The sequence below is a fragment of the Oncorhynchus keta genome, chromosome 23 (assembly GCF_023373465.1).
Source record: "Oncorhynchus keta strain PuntledgeMale-10-30-2019 chromosome 23, Oket_V2, whole genome shotgun sequence".
NCBI classification, from domain to species: domain Eukaryota; kingdom Metazoa; phylum Chordata; class Actinopteri; order Salmoniformes; family Salmonidae; genus Oncorhynchus; species Oncorhynchus keta.
Window position 1 is genome coordinate 8913974 of NC_068443.1, and position 17189 is coordinate 8931162.

At 52.0% G+C, this 17189-nt stretch overlaps 1 protein-coding gene and 2 long non-coding RNA genes across 6 annotated transcripts in view; all 3 read right to left on the reverse strand.

Moving 5' to 3' along the window:
- The window catches only part of LOC127910946 (uncharacterized), a 3528-nt gene extending 655 nt beyond the window's left edge, over window positions 1–2873 (reverse strand). Inside the window, exons 1-6 of the long non-coding RNA XR_008076970.1 lie at window positions 2728–2873; window positions 2593–2682; window positions 2458–2502; window positions 953–2412; window positions 113–364; window positions 1–28 (exon numbers count right to left, since the gene is read on the reverse strand). The exon at window positions 1–28 is cut by the window's left edge and continues 655 nt beyond it. This is a non-coding gene — a long non-coding RNA (uncharacterized LOC127910946). The remainder of the gene's footprint in view (window positions 29–112; window positions 365–952; window positions 2413–2457; window positions 2503–2592; window positions 2683–2727) is intronic.
- Window positions 1–17189, reverse strand: part of LOC118376224 (cell adhesion molecule 3-like) — a 218397-nt gene that overhangs the window by 163247 nt on the left and 37961 nt on the right. The gene's annotated exons all lie outside the window — the stretch shown is intronic.
- Window positions 4601–7365, reverse strand: LOC127910947 (uncharacterized). The gene is made up of 3 exons (XR_008076971.1): window positions 6723–7365; window positions 5742–5929; window positions 4601–5657 (listed from the first exon to the last, which is right to left on the reverse strand). It is a non-coding gene; the product is annotated as an uncharacterized LOC127910947 (long non-coding RNA).

A 17189-nucleotide genomic window follows, 5' to 3' on the forward strand; every position in this document is an offset into this window, starting at 1 on the left:
CTGTACTGCTGCATGAATCAACATGCACCTCACTGGGTTGTCCACCGTGCTCATCAAGACACACCAGACAGGTACAGGAACTGACTGTACTGCTGCATGCATCAACATGCACCTCACTGGGTTGTCCACTGTGCTCATCAAGACACACCAGACAGGTACAGGTACTGACTGTACTGCTGCATGAATCAACATGCACCTCACTGGGTTGTCCACTGTGCTCATCAAGACACACCAGACAGGTACAGGTACTGACTGAACTGCTACATGAATCAACATGCACCTCACTGGGTTGTCCACTGTGCTCATCAAGACACACCAGACAGGTACAGGTACTGACTGTACTGCTGCATGAATCAACATGCACCTCACTGGGTTGTCCACTGTGCTCATCAAGACACACCAGACAGGTACAGGTACTGACTGTACTGCTGCATGAATCAACATGCACCTCACTGGGTTGTCCACTGTGCTCATCAAGACACACCAGACAGGTACAGGTACTGACTGTACTGCTGCATGAATCAACATGCACCTCACTGGGTTGTCCACTGTGCTCATCAAGACACACCAGACAGGTACAGGTACTGACTGTACTGCTGCATGAATCAACATGCACCTCACTGGGTTGTCCACTGTGCTCATCAAGACACACCAGACAGGTACAGGAACTGACTGTACTGCTGCATGCATCAACATGCACCTCACTGGGTTGTCCACTGTGCTCATCAAGACACACCAGACAGGTACAGGAACTGACTGTACTGCTGCATGCATCAACATGCACCTCACTGGGTTGTCCACTGTGCTCATCAAGACACACCAGACAGGTACAGGAACTGACTGTACTGCTACATGCATCAACATGCACCTCACTGGGTTGTCCACTGTGCTCATCAAGACACACCAGACAGGTACAGGTACTGACTGTACTGCTGCATGCATCAACATGCACCTCACTGGGTTGTCCACTGTGCTCATCAAGACACACCAGACAGGTACATCGGTGGTTTAAACCACACTTTGATGCGCTCACAAAGCGTCGTCTTCATCAGAAAAAGCATATTGATGAGTTGCCCCACTATCAAATGTCTGAATCAGAAAGATTTTTTGGCTAGTTTATCTACAACGTGCTGCTGTCATTGAAAAAAATCATGTTGAGTTATATTACAGGCCTACAGCACAAAGCATTTCCTTCAACAACAAAAAAGGCATATTGATAAGTCAAACCACACATTGACAACCTTATCAGAAAAGCCCATTGATGACTGAGATCCTCCAAACAACCACGCTTTCATCAGAAAAACCGAACCGTGGTAAACAACACAGCCATGCATTCATTGGATGGAGGACACACTCTGGGGAACCCTGCACTGACGGAGAAATGCTCCAGTCAATACAAACACTGTGCTGAGGTCCACAATACAGCCATCTAATCAATACAAACACTGTGCTGATATCAGGTTTCAGGTAAGACCCAAGTGCAGACGTGTTGAAGAAACAATGTTTATTGCAACAACAGGGGGGAGGCAAACGACAGGTCAAGGCAGGCAGGGGTCGATAATCCAGGGTAGTGGGGCCAAGGTACAGGACGGCAGGCAGGCTCAGGGTCAGGGTCAGGCAGGGGTCGATAATCCAGGGTAGTGGGGCCAAGGTACAGGACGGCAGGCAGGCTCAGGGTCAGGGTCAGGGAGGGGTCGGTAATCCAGGTAGTAGGGCCGCCAAGGTACAGGACGGCAGGCAGGCGCAGGGTCAGGCAGGGGTCAATAATCCAGAGTAGGGGCAAAGGGCACAGGACGGCAGGCAGGCACCGGGTCAGGCAGGGGTCGATAATCCCGGTAGTAGGGCCAAGGTACAGGACGGCAGGCAGGCCCAGGGTCAGGCAGGGGTCGATAATCCATAGTAGGGGCAAAGGTACAGGACGGCAGGCAGTGCAAGGGTCAGGCAGGGGTCAATAATCCAGAGTAGGGCCAAGGTACAGGACGGCAGGCAGGCAGGCCCAGGGTCAGGCAGGGGTCGATAATCCAGAGTAGTGGGGCCAAGGTACAGGACGGCAGGCAGGCCCAGGGTCAGGCAGGGGTCGATAATCCAGGTAGTGGGGCCAAGGTACAAGACGGCAGGCATGCCCAGGGTCAGGCAGGGGTTGATAATCCAGGTAGTGGGGCCAAGGTACAGGACTGCAGGCAGGCCCAGGGTCAGGACAGGCAAGGGTCAAAACCAGGAGGACAAGGGGGGAAACGAGAGACTGTGGCAAAGCAGGCGCTGAGACAAACCTCTGGTTGACTTGAACAAACCAGACAAACTGGTAACAGACAGACAGAAAACACAGGTTTAAATACCCAGAGGACAAGTGGGGAAGATGGGAGACACCTGGAGGGGTTGTAGACAAGGACAGGTGGGGAAGATGGGAGACACCTGGAGGGGGTGGAGACAAGGACAGGTAGGGAAGATGGGAGACACCTGGAGGGGGTGGAGACAAGGACAGGTGGGGAAGATGGGAGACACCTGGAGGGGGTGGAGACAAGGACAGGTAGGGAAGATGGGAGACACCTGGAGGGGGTGGAGACAAGGACAGGTAGGGAAGATGGGAGACACCTGGAGGGGGTGGAGACAAGGACAGGTGGGGAAGATGGGAGACACCTGGAGGGGGTGGAGACAAGGACAGGTGGGGAAGATGGGAGACACCTGGAGGGGGTGGAGACAAGGACAAGTGGGGAAGATGGGAGACACCTGGAGGGGGTGGAGACAAGGACAGGTGGGGAAGATGGGAGACACCTGGAGGGGGTGGAGACAAGGACAGGTGGGGAAGATGGGAGACACCTGGAGGGGGTGGAGACAAGGACAGGTGGGGGAGATGGGAGACACCTGGAGGGGGTGGAGACAAGGACAGGTGAAACAGATCAGGGCGTGACAGCTGAGGTCCACAATACAGCCATCTAATGACATCACTGGAACACAACACAGTGATTGGTTCAGATAACGTATACATCCCAAATGACAGCCTATTCCCTATGTAGTGCACTACTTTAGATCAGGGCTCTGGTCAAAAGTAGTGCACTACATGGGGACTAGGGTGCCATTTCAGAGCCAGCAACAGTGATGGGTTTAAGATAAAGAAACATCCCTAGAGTTTGTTCCTGCTTCTTTCTAGCCTGGCTGCCACGACAGGATACCTTGGTGATTTAAAACCCCACAGCAAACAATGAAAAGAGCCAGAGGACCATTCCACCGCACCGCAAGGCCGGCACAATCAAAGGAAACATTGCTGAAAAGCAGGACAGCACCCAGACTCTGCCTGCTGCACAATGACGCTGGCGTTTCAAAAGAGCCACTGATTAATTTCCAGCCTCAGTGTTCCTTTCATCAAAACGTCTTTCTGAGCGGTCGGCCAGCTCACAGCTGACAGTTCTGCTAACACGGCTCGATTTTCTACCGCCCTCCCTCCCTCACACTCCCCCTCCCTCCCATAGATTGACATGGCCCTCCCTCCCTCACACTCCCCCTCCCTCCCATAGATTGACATGGCCCTCCCTCCCTCACACTCCCCCTCCCTCCCATAGATTGACATGGCCCTCCCTCCCTCCTCACCCCCCTCCCTTCCATAGATTGACATGGCCCTCCCCCCTCCCTCCCATAGATTGACATGGCCCTCCCCCTCCTCCCTCACACCCCCTCCCTCACACTCCCCCTCCCTCCCATAGATTGACATGGCCCTCCCTCACACTCCCCCTCCCTCACACTCCCCCTCCCTCCCATAGATTGACATGGCCCTCCCTCCCTCACACTCCCCCTCCCTCCCATAGATTGACATGGCCCTCCCTCCCTCACACTCCCCTCCCTCCCATAGATTGACATGGCCCTCCTCACCCCTCCCTCCCTCCCTCCCTCCCATAGATTGACATGGCCCTCCCTCCTCACACTCCCCTCCCTCCCATAGATTGACATGGCCCTCCCTCCTCACACTCCCCCTCCCCCTCACACTCCCCTCCCTCCCATAGATTGACATGGCCCTCCCTCCTCACACTCCCCTCCCTCCCATAGATTGACATGGCCCTCCCTCCCTCACACTCCCCCTCCCTCCCATAGATTGACATGGCCCTCCCTCCCTCCCTCCCATAGATTGACATGGCCCTCCCTCCCTCACACTCCCCTCCCTCCCATAGATTGACATGGCCCTCCCTCCCTCACACTCCCCCTCCCTCCCATAGATTGACATGGCCCTCCCTCCCTCACACTCTCCCTCCCTCCCACAGATTGACATGGCCCTCCCTCCCTCACACTCCCCTCCCTCACACTCCCCTCCCTCCCACACGAGGTAAAAAACTCTTGAGTGCTGCAACTGCTGCCTGCGTCCGTCTCGACAACAATCTCAAGAGTGCTCAACATTATTGCTTGTTGTTGCGATGTAAACTGAGATAGCCTGAGTGGATGTGATGGGATCTGACTTGGATTGACAAGGTCTAAAGGGGTTTCTTCTCCTTGTTGTTTAGAAACCGAGGCCTATACTGCCGCCTCTCAGATCACAAGTTATTGTAACAAGTCAGTGCATATGTGTCATTCGGATTCCTTTTATGACTTTTTTAAAACCATTATCACACCAGACCCGGGCGCTTAGCTGTGTCTCACATACCAGGCTGACTAACGTATGTGTCAGGAAGAAACAGGTCAGAGTCAAACCTACAGCTGATGATAACATTTATGAATACCAAATGGAACCCTTTCCCCTTTATAGTGCACTACTTTTGACCAGGGCCCATGATACCCTATTCCTTTATAGTGCACTACTTTTGACCAGGGCCCATGATACCCTATTCCTTTATAGTGCACTACTTTTGACCAGGGCCCATGATACCCTATTCCTTTATAGTGCACTACTTTTGACCAGGGCCCATGATACCCTATTCCTTTATAGTGCACTACTTTTGACCAGGGCCCTATCACCACTATATTGGAATAGGATGCCGTCTAGGACCCATGTTCTGCTTTTGGCTCAATGGAAATGATCCACTGTCTATATACGTCTCTCTGTTTATAGTTGTTGTGTTGCTCGGAGCTTAATCAATCATCACGTAAAGGTTCAGCCATCCTGATAATAAGATGGGAGTAATCATTTGGGTATTTTAGAGTCTGGTGCAAATAGAGACGAGTGCTGATCCAAGGATGTGTACAAAATGGCACTCTATTTCCTATATAGTGCACTACTTTTGACCATAGACTATATAGGGTATAGGGTTCCATTTGGGATGCATTCAAAGTGTGATTCATCGGGGAAGAGACAGGTGTTGTTACTGTGACTGTAGTCAGGTCAGTTAATCAGCTGTGAAACTAATGGAAAATCAGCACAGCCAGACACTCTCTCTCTCTGCATCTCTCTACCTCCATCTCTCTGCATCTCTCTACCTCTGTCTCTCTCTGCATCTCTCTACCTCCGTCTCTCTCTGCATCTCTCTACCTCCATCTCTCTCTGCATCTCTCTACCTCCATCTCTCTCTGCATCTCTCTACCTCCGTCTCTCTCTGCATCTCTCTACCTCCGTCTCTCTCTGCATCTCTCTACCTCCGTCTCTCTCTGCATCTCTCTACCTCCGTCTCTCTCTGCATCTCTCTACCTCCGTCTCTCTCTGCATCTCTCTACCTCCGTCTCTCTCTGCATCTCTCTACCTCCGTCTCTCTCTGCATCTCTCTACCTCCATCTCTCTCTACCTCCATCTCTCTCTGCATCTCTCTACCTCCATCTCTCTCTACCTCCGTCTCTCTCTGCATCTCTCTACCTCCGTCTCTCTCTGCATCTCTCTACCTCCGTCTCTCTCTGCATCTCTCTACCTCCATCTCTCTCTACCTCCATCTCTCTCTACCTCCGTCTCTCTCTGCATCTCTCTACCTCCGTCTCTCTCTGCATCTCTCTACCTCCGTCTCTCTCTGCATCTCTCTACCTGTCCTATTCGGTGTTCTCCTGTCCTATTCGGTGTCCTGTGTGAATCTAAGTGTGCGTTCTCTAATTCTCTCCTCTCTTTCTTTCTCTCTCTCGGAGGACCTGAGCCCTAGGACCATGCCCCAGGACTACCTGACATGATGACTCCTTGCTGTCCCCAGTCCACCTGGCCATGCTGCTGCTCCAGTTTCAACTGTTCTGCCTTACTATTATTCAACCATGCTGGTCATTTATGAACATTTGAACATCTTGGCCACGTTCTGTTATAATCTCCACCCGGCACAGCCAGAAGAGGACTGGCCACCCCACATATGCTCTCTCTAATTCTCTCTTTCTTTCTCTCTCTCGGAGGACCTGAGCCCTAGGACCGTGCCCCAGGACTACCTGACATGATGACTCCTTGCTGTCCCCAGTCCACCTGACTGTGCTGCTGCTCCAGTTTCAACTGTTCTGCCTTATTATTATTCGACCATGCTGGTCATTTATGAACATTTGAACATCTTGGTCATGTTCTGTTATAATCTCTACCCGGCACAGCCAGAAGAGGACTGGCCACCCCACATAGCCCGGTTCCTCTCTAGGTTTCTTCCTAGGTTTTGGCCTTTCTAGGGAGTTTTTCCTAGCCACAGTGCTTTTACACCTGCATTGTTTGCTGTTTGGGGTTTAGGCTGGGTTTCTGTACAGCACTTTGAGATATCAGCTGATGTACGAAGGGCTATATAAATAAATTTGATTTGATTCTACCTCCGTCTCTCTCTGCATCTCTCTACCTCCGTCTCTCTGCATCTTTCTACCTCCGTCTCTCTCTGCATCTCTCTACCTCCGTCTCTCTCTGCATCTCTCTACCTCCGTCTCTCTCTGCATCTCTCTACCTCCGTCTCTCTCTGCATCTCTCTACCTCCATCTCTCTCTACCTCCATCTCTCTCTGCATCTCTCTACCTCCATCTCTCTCTACCTCCATCTCTCTCTGCATCTCTCTACCTCCGTCTCTCTCTGCATCTCTCTCTCTCTCTCTCTGCATCTGTCCTCCATCTCTCTCTGCATCGCTCTACCTCCGTCTCTCTCTGCATCTCTCTACCTCCGTCTCTCTCTGCATCTCTCTACCTGTCCTATTCGGTGTTCTCCTGTCCTATTCGGTGTCCTGTGTGAATCTAAGTGTGCGTTCTCTAATTCTCTCCTCTCTTTCTTTCTCTCTCTCGGAGGACCTGAGCCCTAGGACCATGCCCCAGGACTACCTGACATGATGACTCCTTGCTGTCCCCAGTCCACCTGGCCATGCTGCTGCTCCAGTTTCAACTGTTCTGCCTTACTATTATTCAACCATGCTGGTCATTTATGAACATTTGAACATCTTGGCCACGTTCTGTTATAATCTCCACCCGGCACAGCCAGAAGAGGACTGGCCACCCCACATATGCTCTCTCTAATTCTCTCTTTCTTTCTCTCTCTCCCCGGAGGACCTGAGCCCTAGGACCGTGCCCCAGGACTACCTGACATGATGGCTCCTTGCTGTCCCCAGTCCACCTGACTGTGCTGCTGCTCCAGTTTCAACTGTTCTGCCTTATTATTATTCGACCATGCTGGTCATTTATGAACATTTGAACATCTTGGTCATGTTCTGTTATAATCTCTACCCAGCACAGCCAGAAGAGGACTGGCCACCCCACATAGCCCGGTTCCTCTCTAGGTTTCTTCCTAGGTTTTGGCCTTTCTAGGGAGTTTTTCCTAGCCACCGTGCTTTTACACCTGCATTGTTTGCTGTTTGGGGTTTTAGGCTGGGTTTCTGTACAGCACTTTGAGATATCAGCTGATGTACGAAGGGCTATATAAATAAATTTGATTTGATTTGATTCTACCTCCGTCTCTCTCTGCATCTCTCTACCTCCGACTCTCTTTCTCTGCATCTCCCTACCTCCGTCTCTCTCTGCATCTCTCTACCTCCGTCTCTCTCTCTGCATCTCCCTCCCTCCGTCTCTCTGCATCTCCCTCCCTCCGTCTCGTTTCTCTCTCTGCATCTCCTCCTCCATCTCTCTCTGCATCTCTCTACCTCATCTCTCTTTCTCTGCATCTCCCTACCTCCGTCTCTCTCTCTGCATCTCTACCTCCGTCTCTCTCTCTCTGCATCTCTCTACCTCCGACTCTCTTTCTCTGCATCTCCCTACCTCCGTCTCTCTCTGCATCTCTCTACCTCCGTCTCTCTCTCTCTGCATCTCCCTCCTCCGTCTCTCTGCATCTCCTCCTCCATCTCTCTACTCTCCTGCATCTCTCTACCTCCATCTCTCTCTCTCTCTGCATCTCCCTCCCTCCATCTCTCTCTGCATCTCCCTACCTCCGTCTCTCTCTGCATCTCTCTACCTCCGTCTCTCTCTCTGCATCTCTACCTCCTCTCTCTCTGCATCTCTCTACCTCCGTCTCTCTTTCTCCATCTCTGCATCTCCTCCCTCTGCATCTCTCTTCTCTCTCTCTGCATCTCTCTACCTCCGTCTCTCTCTGCATCTCTCTACCTCGTCTCTCTCTGCATCTCTCTCCCTCTGTCCCTCTCTCTCTGCATCTCTCTCCTCCGTCTCTCTCTCTCTCTGCATCTCTCTCCCTCCTCTCTCTGCATCTCTCCTCTCCGTCTCCGTTTCTCTCTCTGCATCTCTCTCCTCCTCTCTCTCTCTCTCTGCTACCTCCGTCTCTCTCTCTGCATCTCCTACCTCCGTCTCTCTCTCTCTGCATCTCTCTCCCTCCGTCTCTCTCTCTCTGCATCTCTCTACCTCTCTCTTTCTCTGCATCTCTCTACCTCCGTCTCTCTCTGCATCTCTCTACCTCCGTCTCTCTCTCTCTGCATCTCCCCCCTCCCTCCGTCTCTCTGCATCTCTCTCCCTCCGTCTCTCTCTCTCTGCATCTCCTCCCTCCGTCTCTCTTTCTCTCTCTGCATCTCCCTCCCTCCGTCTCTTTCTCTCTCTGCATCTCCCTCCCTCCGTCTCTCTCTCTCTCTCTGCATCTCCTCTCTGCATCTCCTCCCTCCTTCTCTCTCTGCATCTCCTCCTCCGTCTCCTCTCTCTCTGCATCTCTCTCCCTCCGTCTCTCTCTCTCTGCATCTGCATCCCTCCCTCCGTCTCTCTTTCTCTCTCTGCATCTCCCTCCCCTCCGTCTCTTTCTCTCTGCATCTCTCTCCCTCCGTCTCTCTCTCTCTCTCTGCATCTCCTCCCTCCGTCTCTCTCTCTCTCTGCATCTCCCTCCCTCCGTCTCTCTTTCTCTCTCTGCATCTCCTCCTCTCCTCTCTCTCTCTCTGCATCTCCCTCCCTCCGTCTCCGTTCTCTCTCTGCATCTCCCTCCCTCCTCTCTTTTTCTCTCTCTGCATCTCCCTCCGTCTCTCTGCATCTCCTCTCCTCTCTCTGCATCTCTCCTCCCTCCTCTCTCTGCATCTCCTCCCTCCGTCTCTCTCTCTCTGCATCTCCCCCCTCCATCTCTCTTTCTCTCTCTGCATCTCCCTCCTCCGCATCTCTCTGCATCTCCCTCCCTCCTCTCTCTCTCTGCATCTCCCTCCTCCTCTCTCTCTTTCTCTCTCTGCATCTCCCTCCCTCCGTCTCTCTGCATCTCCTCCCTCTCTCTCTGCATCTCCTCCCTCTTTCTCTCTCTGCATCTCCTCCCTCCGTCTCCGTTTCTCTCTCTGCATCTCCCTCCCTCCGTCTCTCTTTCTCTCTCTGCATCTCTCTCCCTCCGTCTCTTTTTCTCTCTCTGCATCTCCCTCCCTCCTCTCTCTGCATCTCCCTCCCTCCGTCTCGTTTCTCTCTCTGCATCTCCCCTCCCTCCGTCTCTTTCTCTCTGCATCTCCCTCCCTCCGTCTCTCTCTCTGCATCTCCTCTCCGTCTCTCTCTCTGCATCTCCTCCTCCGTCTCCGTTTCTCTCTCTGCATCTCCCTCCCTCCGTCTCGTCTTCTCTCTCTGCATCTCCCTCCGTCTCGTTTCTCTCTCTGCATCTCCCTCCCTCCGTCTCTCTTTCTCTCTCTGCATCTCCCTCCCTCCATCTCTCTTTCTCTCTCTGCATCTCCCTCCCTCCGTCTCTCTCTCTCTCTCTGCATCTCTCCCTCCTCTCTCTCTCTCTGCATCTCCCTCCTCCTCTCTCTCTGCATCTCCCTCCCTCCGTCTCTCTCTCTGCATCTCCCTCCCTCCGTCTCCTTTCTCTCTGCATCTCCCTCCCTCCGTCTCTCTTTCTCTCTCTGCATCTCCCCCCTCCGTCTCTCTCTCTCTCTGCATCTCCCTCCCTCCGTCTCTCTCTCTCTCTCTCTGCATCTCCCTCCCTCCGTCTCTCTCTCTCTCTGCATCTCCCTCCCTCCGTCTCTCTCTCTCTGCATCTCCCTCCCTCCGTCTCTCTCTCTCTCTCTCTGCATCTCCTCCCTCCTCTCTCTCTCTCTGCATCTCCCTCCTCTCTCTCATCTCCCTCCGTCTCTCTGCATCTCTCTCTCTCTCCTCTCTCTCTGCATCTCCCTCCCTCCGTCTCTCTTTCTCTCTGCATCTCCCTCCCTCTCTCTCTTTCTCTCTCTGCATCTCCCTCCCTCCGTCTCTCTGCATCTCCTCCCTCCCTCCTCTCTCTGCATCTCCTCCCTCCGTCTCTCTCTCTCTCTGCATCTCTCTCTCTCCCGTCTCTCTGCATCTGCCCTCCCTCCTCTCTCTCTGCATCTCCCTCCCTCCGTCTCCGTTTCTCTCTCTGCATCTCCCTCCCTCCATCTCTCTGCATCTCCCTCCCTCCGTCTCTCTGCATCTCCTCCCTCCGTCTCCGTCTCTCTCTGCATCTCTCCCTCCTCTCTCTGCATCTCCTCCCTCCGTCTCGTCTCTCTCTCTGCATCTCCCTATCCTCCGTCTCTCTTTCTCTCTCTCTGCATCTCCCTCCCTCCGTCTCTTTTCTCTCTCTGCATCTCCCTCCTCCGTCTCTCTGCATCTCCCTCCCTCCGCATCTCCGTTTCTCTCTCTGCATCTCCCTCCCTCCGTCTCTCTTTCTCTCTCTGCATCTCCTCCCTCCGTCTGCTTTCTCTCTCTGCATCTCCCTCCATCTCCGTTTCTCTCTCTGCATCTCCTCCCTCCGTCTCCGTTTCTCTCTCTGCATCTCTCCCTCCGTCTCCTCTCTCTCTGCATCTCCTCCCTCCGTCTCCGTTTTCTCTCTCTGCATCTCCCCTCCGTCTCCGTTTCTCTCTCTGCATCTCCCTCCCTCCGTCTCCGTTTCTCTCTCTGCATCTCCCTCCCTCCGTCTCTCTTTCTCTCTCTGCATCTCCCTCCCTCCGTCTCTCTTTCTCTCTCTGCATCTCCTCCCTCCGTCTCTCTTCTCTCTCTGCATCTCCTCCCTCCTCTCTCTGCATCTCTCTCCTCCTCCGTCTCTCTGCATCTCCCTCTCTCCGTCTCCGTTTTCTCTCTCTGCATCTCCCTCCTCCTCTCTCTTTCTCTCTCTGCATCTCCCTCCCTCCGTCTCTCTTTCTCTCTCTGCATCTCCCTCCCTCCGTCTCTCTGCATCTCCCTCCTCCGTCTCTCTGCATCTCCCTCCCTCGGTCTCCGTTTCTCTCTCTGCATCTCCCTCCCTCGTCTCCGTTTCTCTCTCTGCATCTCCCTCCCTCCGTCTCCGTTTCTCTCTCTGCATCTCCCTCCCTCCGTCTCTTTTTCTCTCTCTGCATCTCCCTCCCTCCTCTCTCTTTCTCTCTCTGCATCTCCCTCCCTCCTCTCTCTGCATCTCTCCTCCCTCCGTCTCTCTGCATCTCCTCCCTCCGTCTCCGTTTCTCTCTCTGCATCTCCCTCCCTCCGTCTCTCTGCATCTCCCTCCCTCCTCTCCGTTTCTCTCTCTGCATCTCCTCCCTCCGTCTCTCTGCATCTCCTCCCTCCGTCTCCGTTTCTCTCTCTGCATCTCTCTCCTCCTCTCTTTTTCTCTCTCTGCATCTCCCTCCGTCTCTCTGCATCTCCTCTCTCTCTCTGCATCTCTCCCTCCCTCCGTCTCTCTGCATCCTCCTCCCTCCTCTCTCTGCATCTCTCCTCCCCCTCCATCTCTCTCTGCATCTCCCTCCTCTCTCTGCATCTCCCTCCCGTCTCTGCATCTCCTCCGTCTCTCTGCATCTCCCTCCGTCTCTCTGCATCTCCCTCCGTCTCTCTGCATCTCCCTCGTCTCTCTGCATCTCCCTCCGTCTCTCTGCATCTCTCCGTCTCTCTGCATCTCCCTCCCCTCCCTCCGTCTCTCTGCATCTCCCTCCCTCCCTCCGTCTCTCTGCATCTCCCTCCCTCCCTCCGTCTCTCTGCATCTCCCTCCCTCCGTCTCTCTTTCTCTCTCTGCATCTCCCTCCTCCGTCTCTCTTTCTCTCTCTGCATCTCCCTCCCTCCGTCTCTCTGCATCTCCCTCCCTCCCTCCGTCTCTCTGCATCTCCTCCCTCCGTCTCTCTTTCTCTCTCTGCATCTCCCTCCCTCCGTCTCTCTGCATCTCCTCCTCCTCCGTCTCTCTGCATCTCCTCCCTCCGTCTCTCGTTTCTCTCTCTGCATCTCCCTCCCTCCGTCTCTCTTTCTCTCTCTGCATCTCCTCCCTCCGCATCTCTTTCTCTCTCTGCATCTCCCTCCCTCCGTCTCCGTTTCTCTCTCTGCATCTCCCTCATCTCCGTTTCTCTCTCTGCATCTCCTCCCTCCGTCTCCGTTTCTCTCTCTGCATCTCCTCCCTCCGTCTCCGTTTCTCTCTCTGCATCTCCTCCCTCCTCTCCTGCATCTCTCTCTGCATCTCCCTCCGTCTCCGTTTCTCTCTCTGCATCTCCCTCCCTCCGTCTCCGTTTCTCTCTCTGCATCTCCCTCCCTCCGTCTCTCTTTCTCTCTCTGCATCTCCCTCCCTCCGTCTCTCTGCACTCCCTCCCCTCTCTCTCTGCATCTCTCCTCCCTCCGTCTCCGTTTCTCTCTCTGCATCTCCCTCCCTCCGTCTCTCTTTCTCTCTCTGCATCTCCCTCCCTCCGTCTCTCTTTCTCTCTCTGCATCTCCCTCCCTCCGTCTCTCTGCATCTCCCTCCCTCCTCTCTCTGCATCTCCCTCCCTCGGTCTCTCTCTCTCTGCATCTCCTCCCTCCGTCTCCGTTTCTCTCTCTGCATCTCCCTCCCTCCGTCTCTCTCTCTCTCTCTGCATCTCCCTCCCTCCGTCTCTTTTTCTCTCTCTGCATCTCCTCTCCGTTTCTCTCTCTGCATCTCCCTCCCTCCGTCTCTCTGCATCTCCCTCCCTCCGTCTCTCTGCATCTCCCTCTCTCCGTCTCCGTTTCTCTCTCTGCATCTCCTCCCTCCTCTCTCTGCATCTCCCTCTCCTCCGTCTCCGTTTTCTCTCTCTGCATCTCCCTCCCTCCGTCTCTCTGCATCTCCTCCCTCCTCCGTTTCTCTCTCTGCATCTCCCTCCCTCCGTCTCCGTTTCTCTCTCTGCATCCCCTCCCTCCGTCTCCGTTTCTCTCTCTGCATCTCCCTCCCTCCGTCCGTTTCTCTCTCTGCATCTCCCTCCCTCCGTCTCCGTTCTCTCTCATCTCCCTCCCTCCGTCTCCGTTTCTCTCTCTGCATCTCCCTCCCTCCGTCTCCGTTTCTCTCTCTGCATCTCCCTCCCTCCGTCTCCGTTTCTCTCTCTGCATCTCTCCCTCCCTCCGTTCTCTCTCTGCATCTCCTCCCTCCGTCTCTCTGCATCTCCTCCCTCCGTCTCTCTGCATCTCCCTCCCTCCGTCTGTTTCTCTCTCTGCATCTCCCTCCCTCCGTCTCCGTTTCTCTCTCTGCATCTCCCTCCCTCCGTCTCCTCTGCATCTCTGCATCTCCCTACCTCCGTCTCTCTCTGCATCTCTCTACCTCCGTCTCTCTCTCTCTCTGCATCTCCCTCCCTCCGTCTCTCTTTCTCTCTCTGCATCTCCCTCCCTCCGTCTCTCTTTCTCTCTCTGCATCTCCCTCCCTCCGTCTCTCTTTCTCTCTCTGCATCTCCCTCCCTCCATCTCTCTTTCTCTCTCTGCATCTCTCTACCTCCGTCTCTTTTTCTCTCTCTGCATCTCTCTACCTCTGTCTCTCTTTCTCTCTCTGCATCTCTCTACCTCCGTCTCGCTCTGCATCTCCCTCCCTCCGTCTCTCTCAGCATCTCTCTACCTCTGTCTCTCTCTCTCAGCATCTCTCTACCTCTGTCTCTCTCTCTCTCTCTGCATCTCCTTCCCTCCGTCTCTCTCTCTCTCTCAGCATCTCTCTACCTCTGTCTCTCTCTCACTGCATCTCCCTCCCTCCCTCCGTCTCTCTCTCTCAGCATCTCTCTACCTCCGTCTCTCTCAGCATCTCTCTACCTCTGTCTCTCTCTCTCTGCATCTCCCTCCCTCAGTCTCTCTCTCTCTCTCAGCATCTCTCTCTCTCTGCATCTCCCTCCCTCCTCTCTCTCTCTCTACCTCCGTCTCTCTCTCTCTCTCTCAGCATCTCTCTACCTCTGTCTCTCTCTCTGCATCTCCTTCCCTCCGTCTCTCTCTCTCTCAGCATCTCTCTACCTCAGTCTCTCTCTTTCTCTCAGCATCTCCCTCCCTCTGTCTCTCTCTCTCTGCCTCTCCCTCCCTCAGTCTCTCTCTTTCTCTCAGCATCTCCCTCCCTCCGTCTCTCTCTCTCTGCATCTCTACCTCCGTCTCTCTCTCTCTCTCTCTCTCTCAGCATCTCTCTACCTCTGTCTCTCTCTCTGCATCTCCCTCCCTCCGTCTCTCTCAATTCAATTCAATTCAATTCAATTCAAGGGCTTTATTGGCATGGGAAACATGTGTTAACATTGCCAAAGCAAGTGAGGTAGACAACATACAAAGTGAATATATAAAGTGAAAAACAACAAAAATTAACAGTAAACATTACACATACAACAGTTTCAAAACAGTAAAGACATTACAAATGTCATATATATATATATATATATATATATATATACACAATGTACAAATAATTAAAGGACACAAGATAAAATAAATAAGCATAAATATGGGTTGTATTTACAATGGTGTTTGTTCTTCACTGGTTGCCCTTTTCTCGTGGCAACAGGTCACAAATCTTGCTGCTGTGATGGCACACTGTGGAATTTCACCCAGTAGGTATGGGAGTTTTTCAAAATTGGATATGTTTTCGAATTCTTTGTGGATCTGTGTGATCTGGGGAAATATGTCTCTCTAATATGGTCATACATTGGGCAGGAGGTTAGGAAGTGCAGCTCAGTTTCCACCTCATTTTGTGGGCAGTGAGCACATAGCCTGTCTTCTCTTGAGAGCCATGTCTGCCTACGGCGGCCTTTCTCAATAGCAAGGCTATGCTCACTGAGTCTGTACATAGTCAAAGCTTTCCTTAATTTTGGGTCAGTCACAGTGGTCAGGTATTCTGCCGCTGTGTACTCTCTGTGTAGGGCCAAATAGCATTCTAGTTTGCTCTGTTTTTTGTTAATTCTTTCCAATGTGTTAAGTAATTATCTTTTTGTTTTCTCATGATTTGGTTGGGTCTAATTGTGCTGTTGTCCTGGGGCTCTGTAGGGTGTGTTTGTGTTTGTGAACAGAGCCCCAGGACCAGTTTGCTTAGGGACTCTTCTCCAGGTTCATCTCTCTGTTTGTGATGGCTTTGTTATGGAAGGTTTGTGAATCGCTTCCTTTTAGGTGGTTGTAGAATTTAATGGCTCTTTTCTGGATTTTGATAATTAGTGGGTATCGGCCTAATTCTGCTCTGCATGCATTATTTGGTGTTTTACGTTGTACACGGAGGATATTTTTGCAGAATTCTGCGTGCAGAGTCTCAATTTGGTGTTTGTCCCATTTTGTGAAGTCTTGGTTGGTGAGCGGACCCCAGACCTCACAACCATAAAGGGCAATGGGCTCTATGACTGATTCAAGTATTTTTAGCCAAATCCTAATTGGTATGTTGAAATTTATGTTTCTTTTGATGGCATAGAATGCCCTTCTTGCCTTGTCTCTCAGATCGTTCACACCTTTGTGGAAGTTACCTGTGGCGCTGATGTTTAGGCCAAGGTATGTATAGTTTTTTGTGTGCTCTAGGGCAACAGTGTCGAGATGGAATTTGTATTTGTGGTCCTGGTGACTCGACCTTTTTTGGAACACCATTATTTTGGTCTTACTGAGATTTACTGTCAGGGCCCAGGTCTGACAGAATCTGTGCATAAGATCTAGGTGCTGCTGTAGGCCCTCCTTGGTTGGTGACAGAAGCACCAGATCATCAGCAAACAGCAGACATTTGACTTCGGATTCTAGCAGGGGGAGGCCGGGTGCTGCAGACTTTTCTAGTGCCCGCGCCAGTTCGTTGATATATATGTTGAAGAGGGTGGGGCTTAAGCTGCATCCCTGTCTAACCCCACGACCCTGTGTGAAGAAATGTGTGTGTTTTTTGCCAATTTTAACCGCACACTTGTTGTTTGTGTACATGGATTTTATAATGTCATATGTTTTACCCCAACACCACTTTCCATCAGTTTGTATAGCAGACCCTCATGCCAAATTGAGTCGAAGGCTTTTTTGAAATCAACAAAGCATGAGAAGACTTTGCCTTTGTTTTGGTTTGTTTGGTTGTCAATTAAGGTGTGCAGGGTGAATACATGGTCTGTTGTACGGTAATTTGGTAAAAAGCCAATTTGACATTTGCTCAGTACATTGTTTTCATTGAGGAAATGTACGAGTCTGCTGTTAATAATAATGCAGAGGATTTTCCCAAGGTTACTGTTGACACATATTCCACGGTAGTTATTGGGGTCAAATTTGTCTCCACTTTTGTGGATTGGGGTGATCAGTCCTTGGTTCCAAATATTGGGGAAGATGCCAGAGCTAAGTATGATGTTAAAGAGTTTTAGTATAGCCAGTTGGAATTTGTTGTCTGTATATTTGATCATTTCATTGAGGATACCATCGACACCACAGGCCTTTTTGGGTTGGAGGGTTTTTATTTTGTCCTGTAACTCATTCAATGTAATTGGAGAATCCAGTGGGTTCTGGTAGTCTTTAATAGTTGATTCTAAGATCTGTAGTTGATCATGTATATGTTTTTGCTCTTTGTTCTTTGTTATAGAACCAAAAAGATTGAGAAGTGGTTTACCCAGACATCTCCATTTTGGATAGATAATTCTTCGTGTTGTTGTTTGTTTAGTGTTTTCCAATTTTCCCAGAAGTGGTTAGAGTCTATGGATTCTTCAATTGCATTGAGCTGATTTCTGACATGCTGTTCCTTCTTTTCCGTAGTGTGTTTCTGTATTGTTTTAGTGATTCACCATAGTGAAGGCGTAGACTCAGGTTTTCCGGGT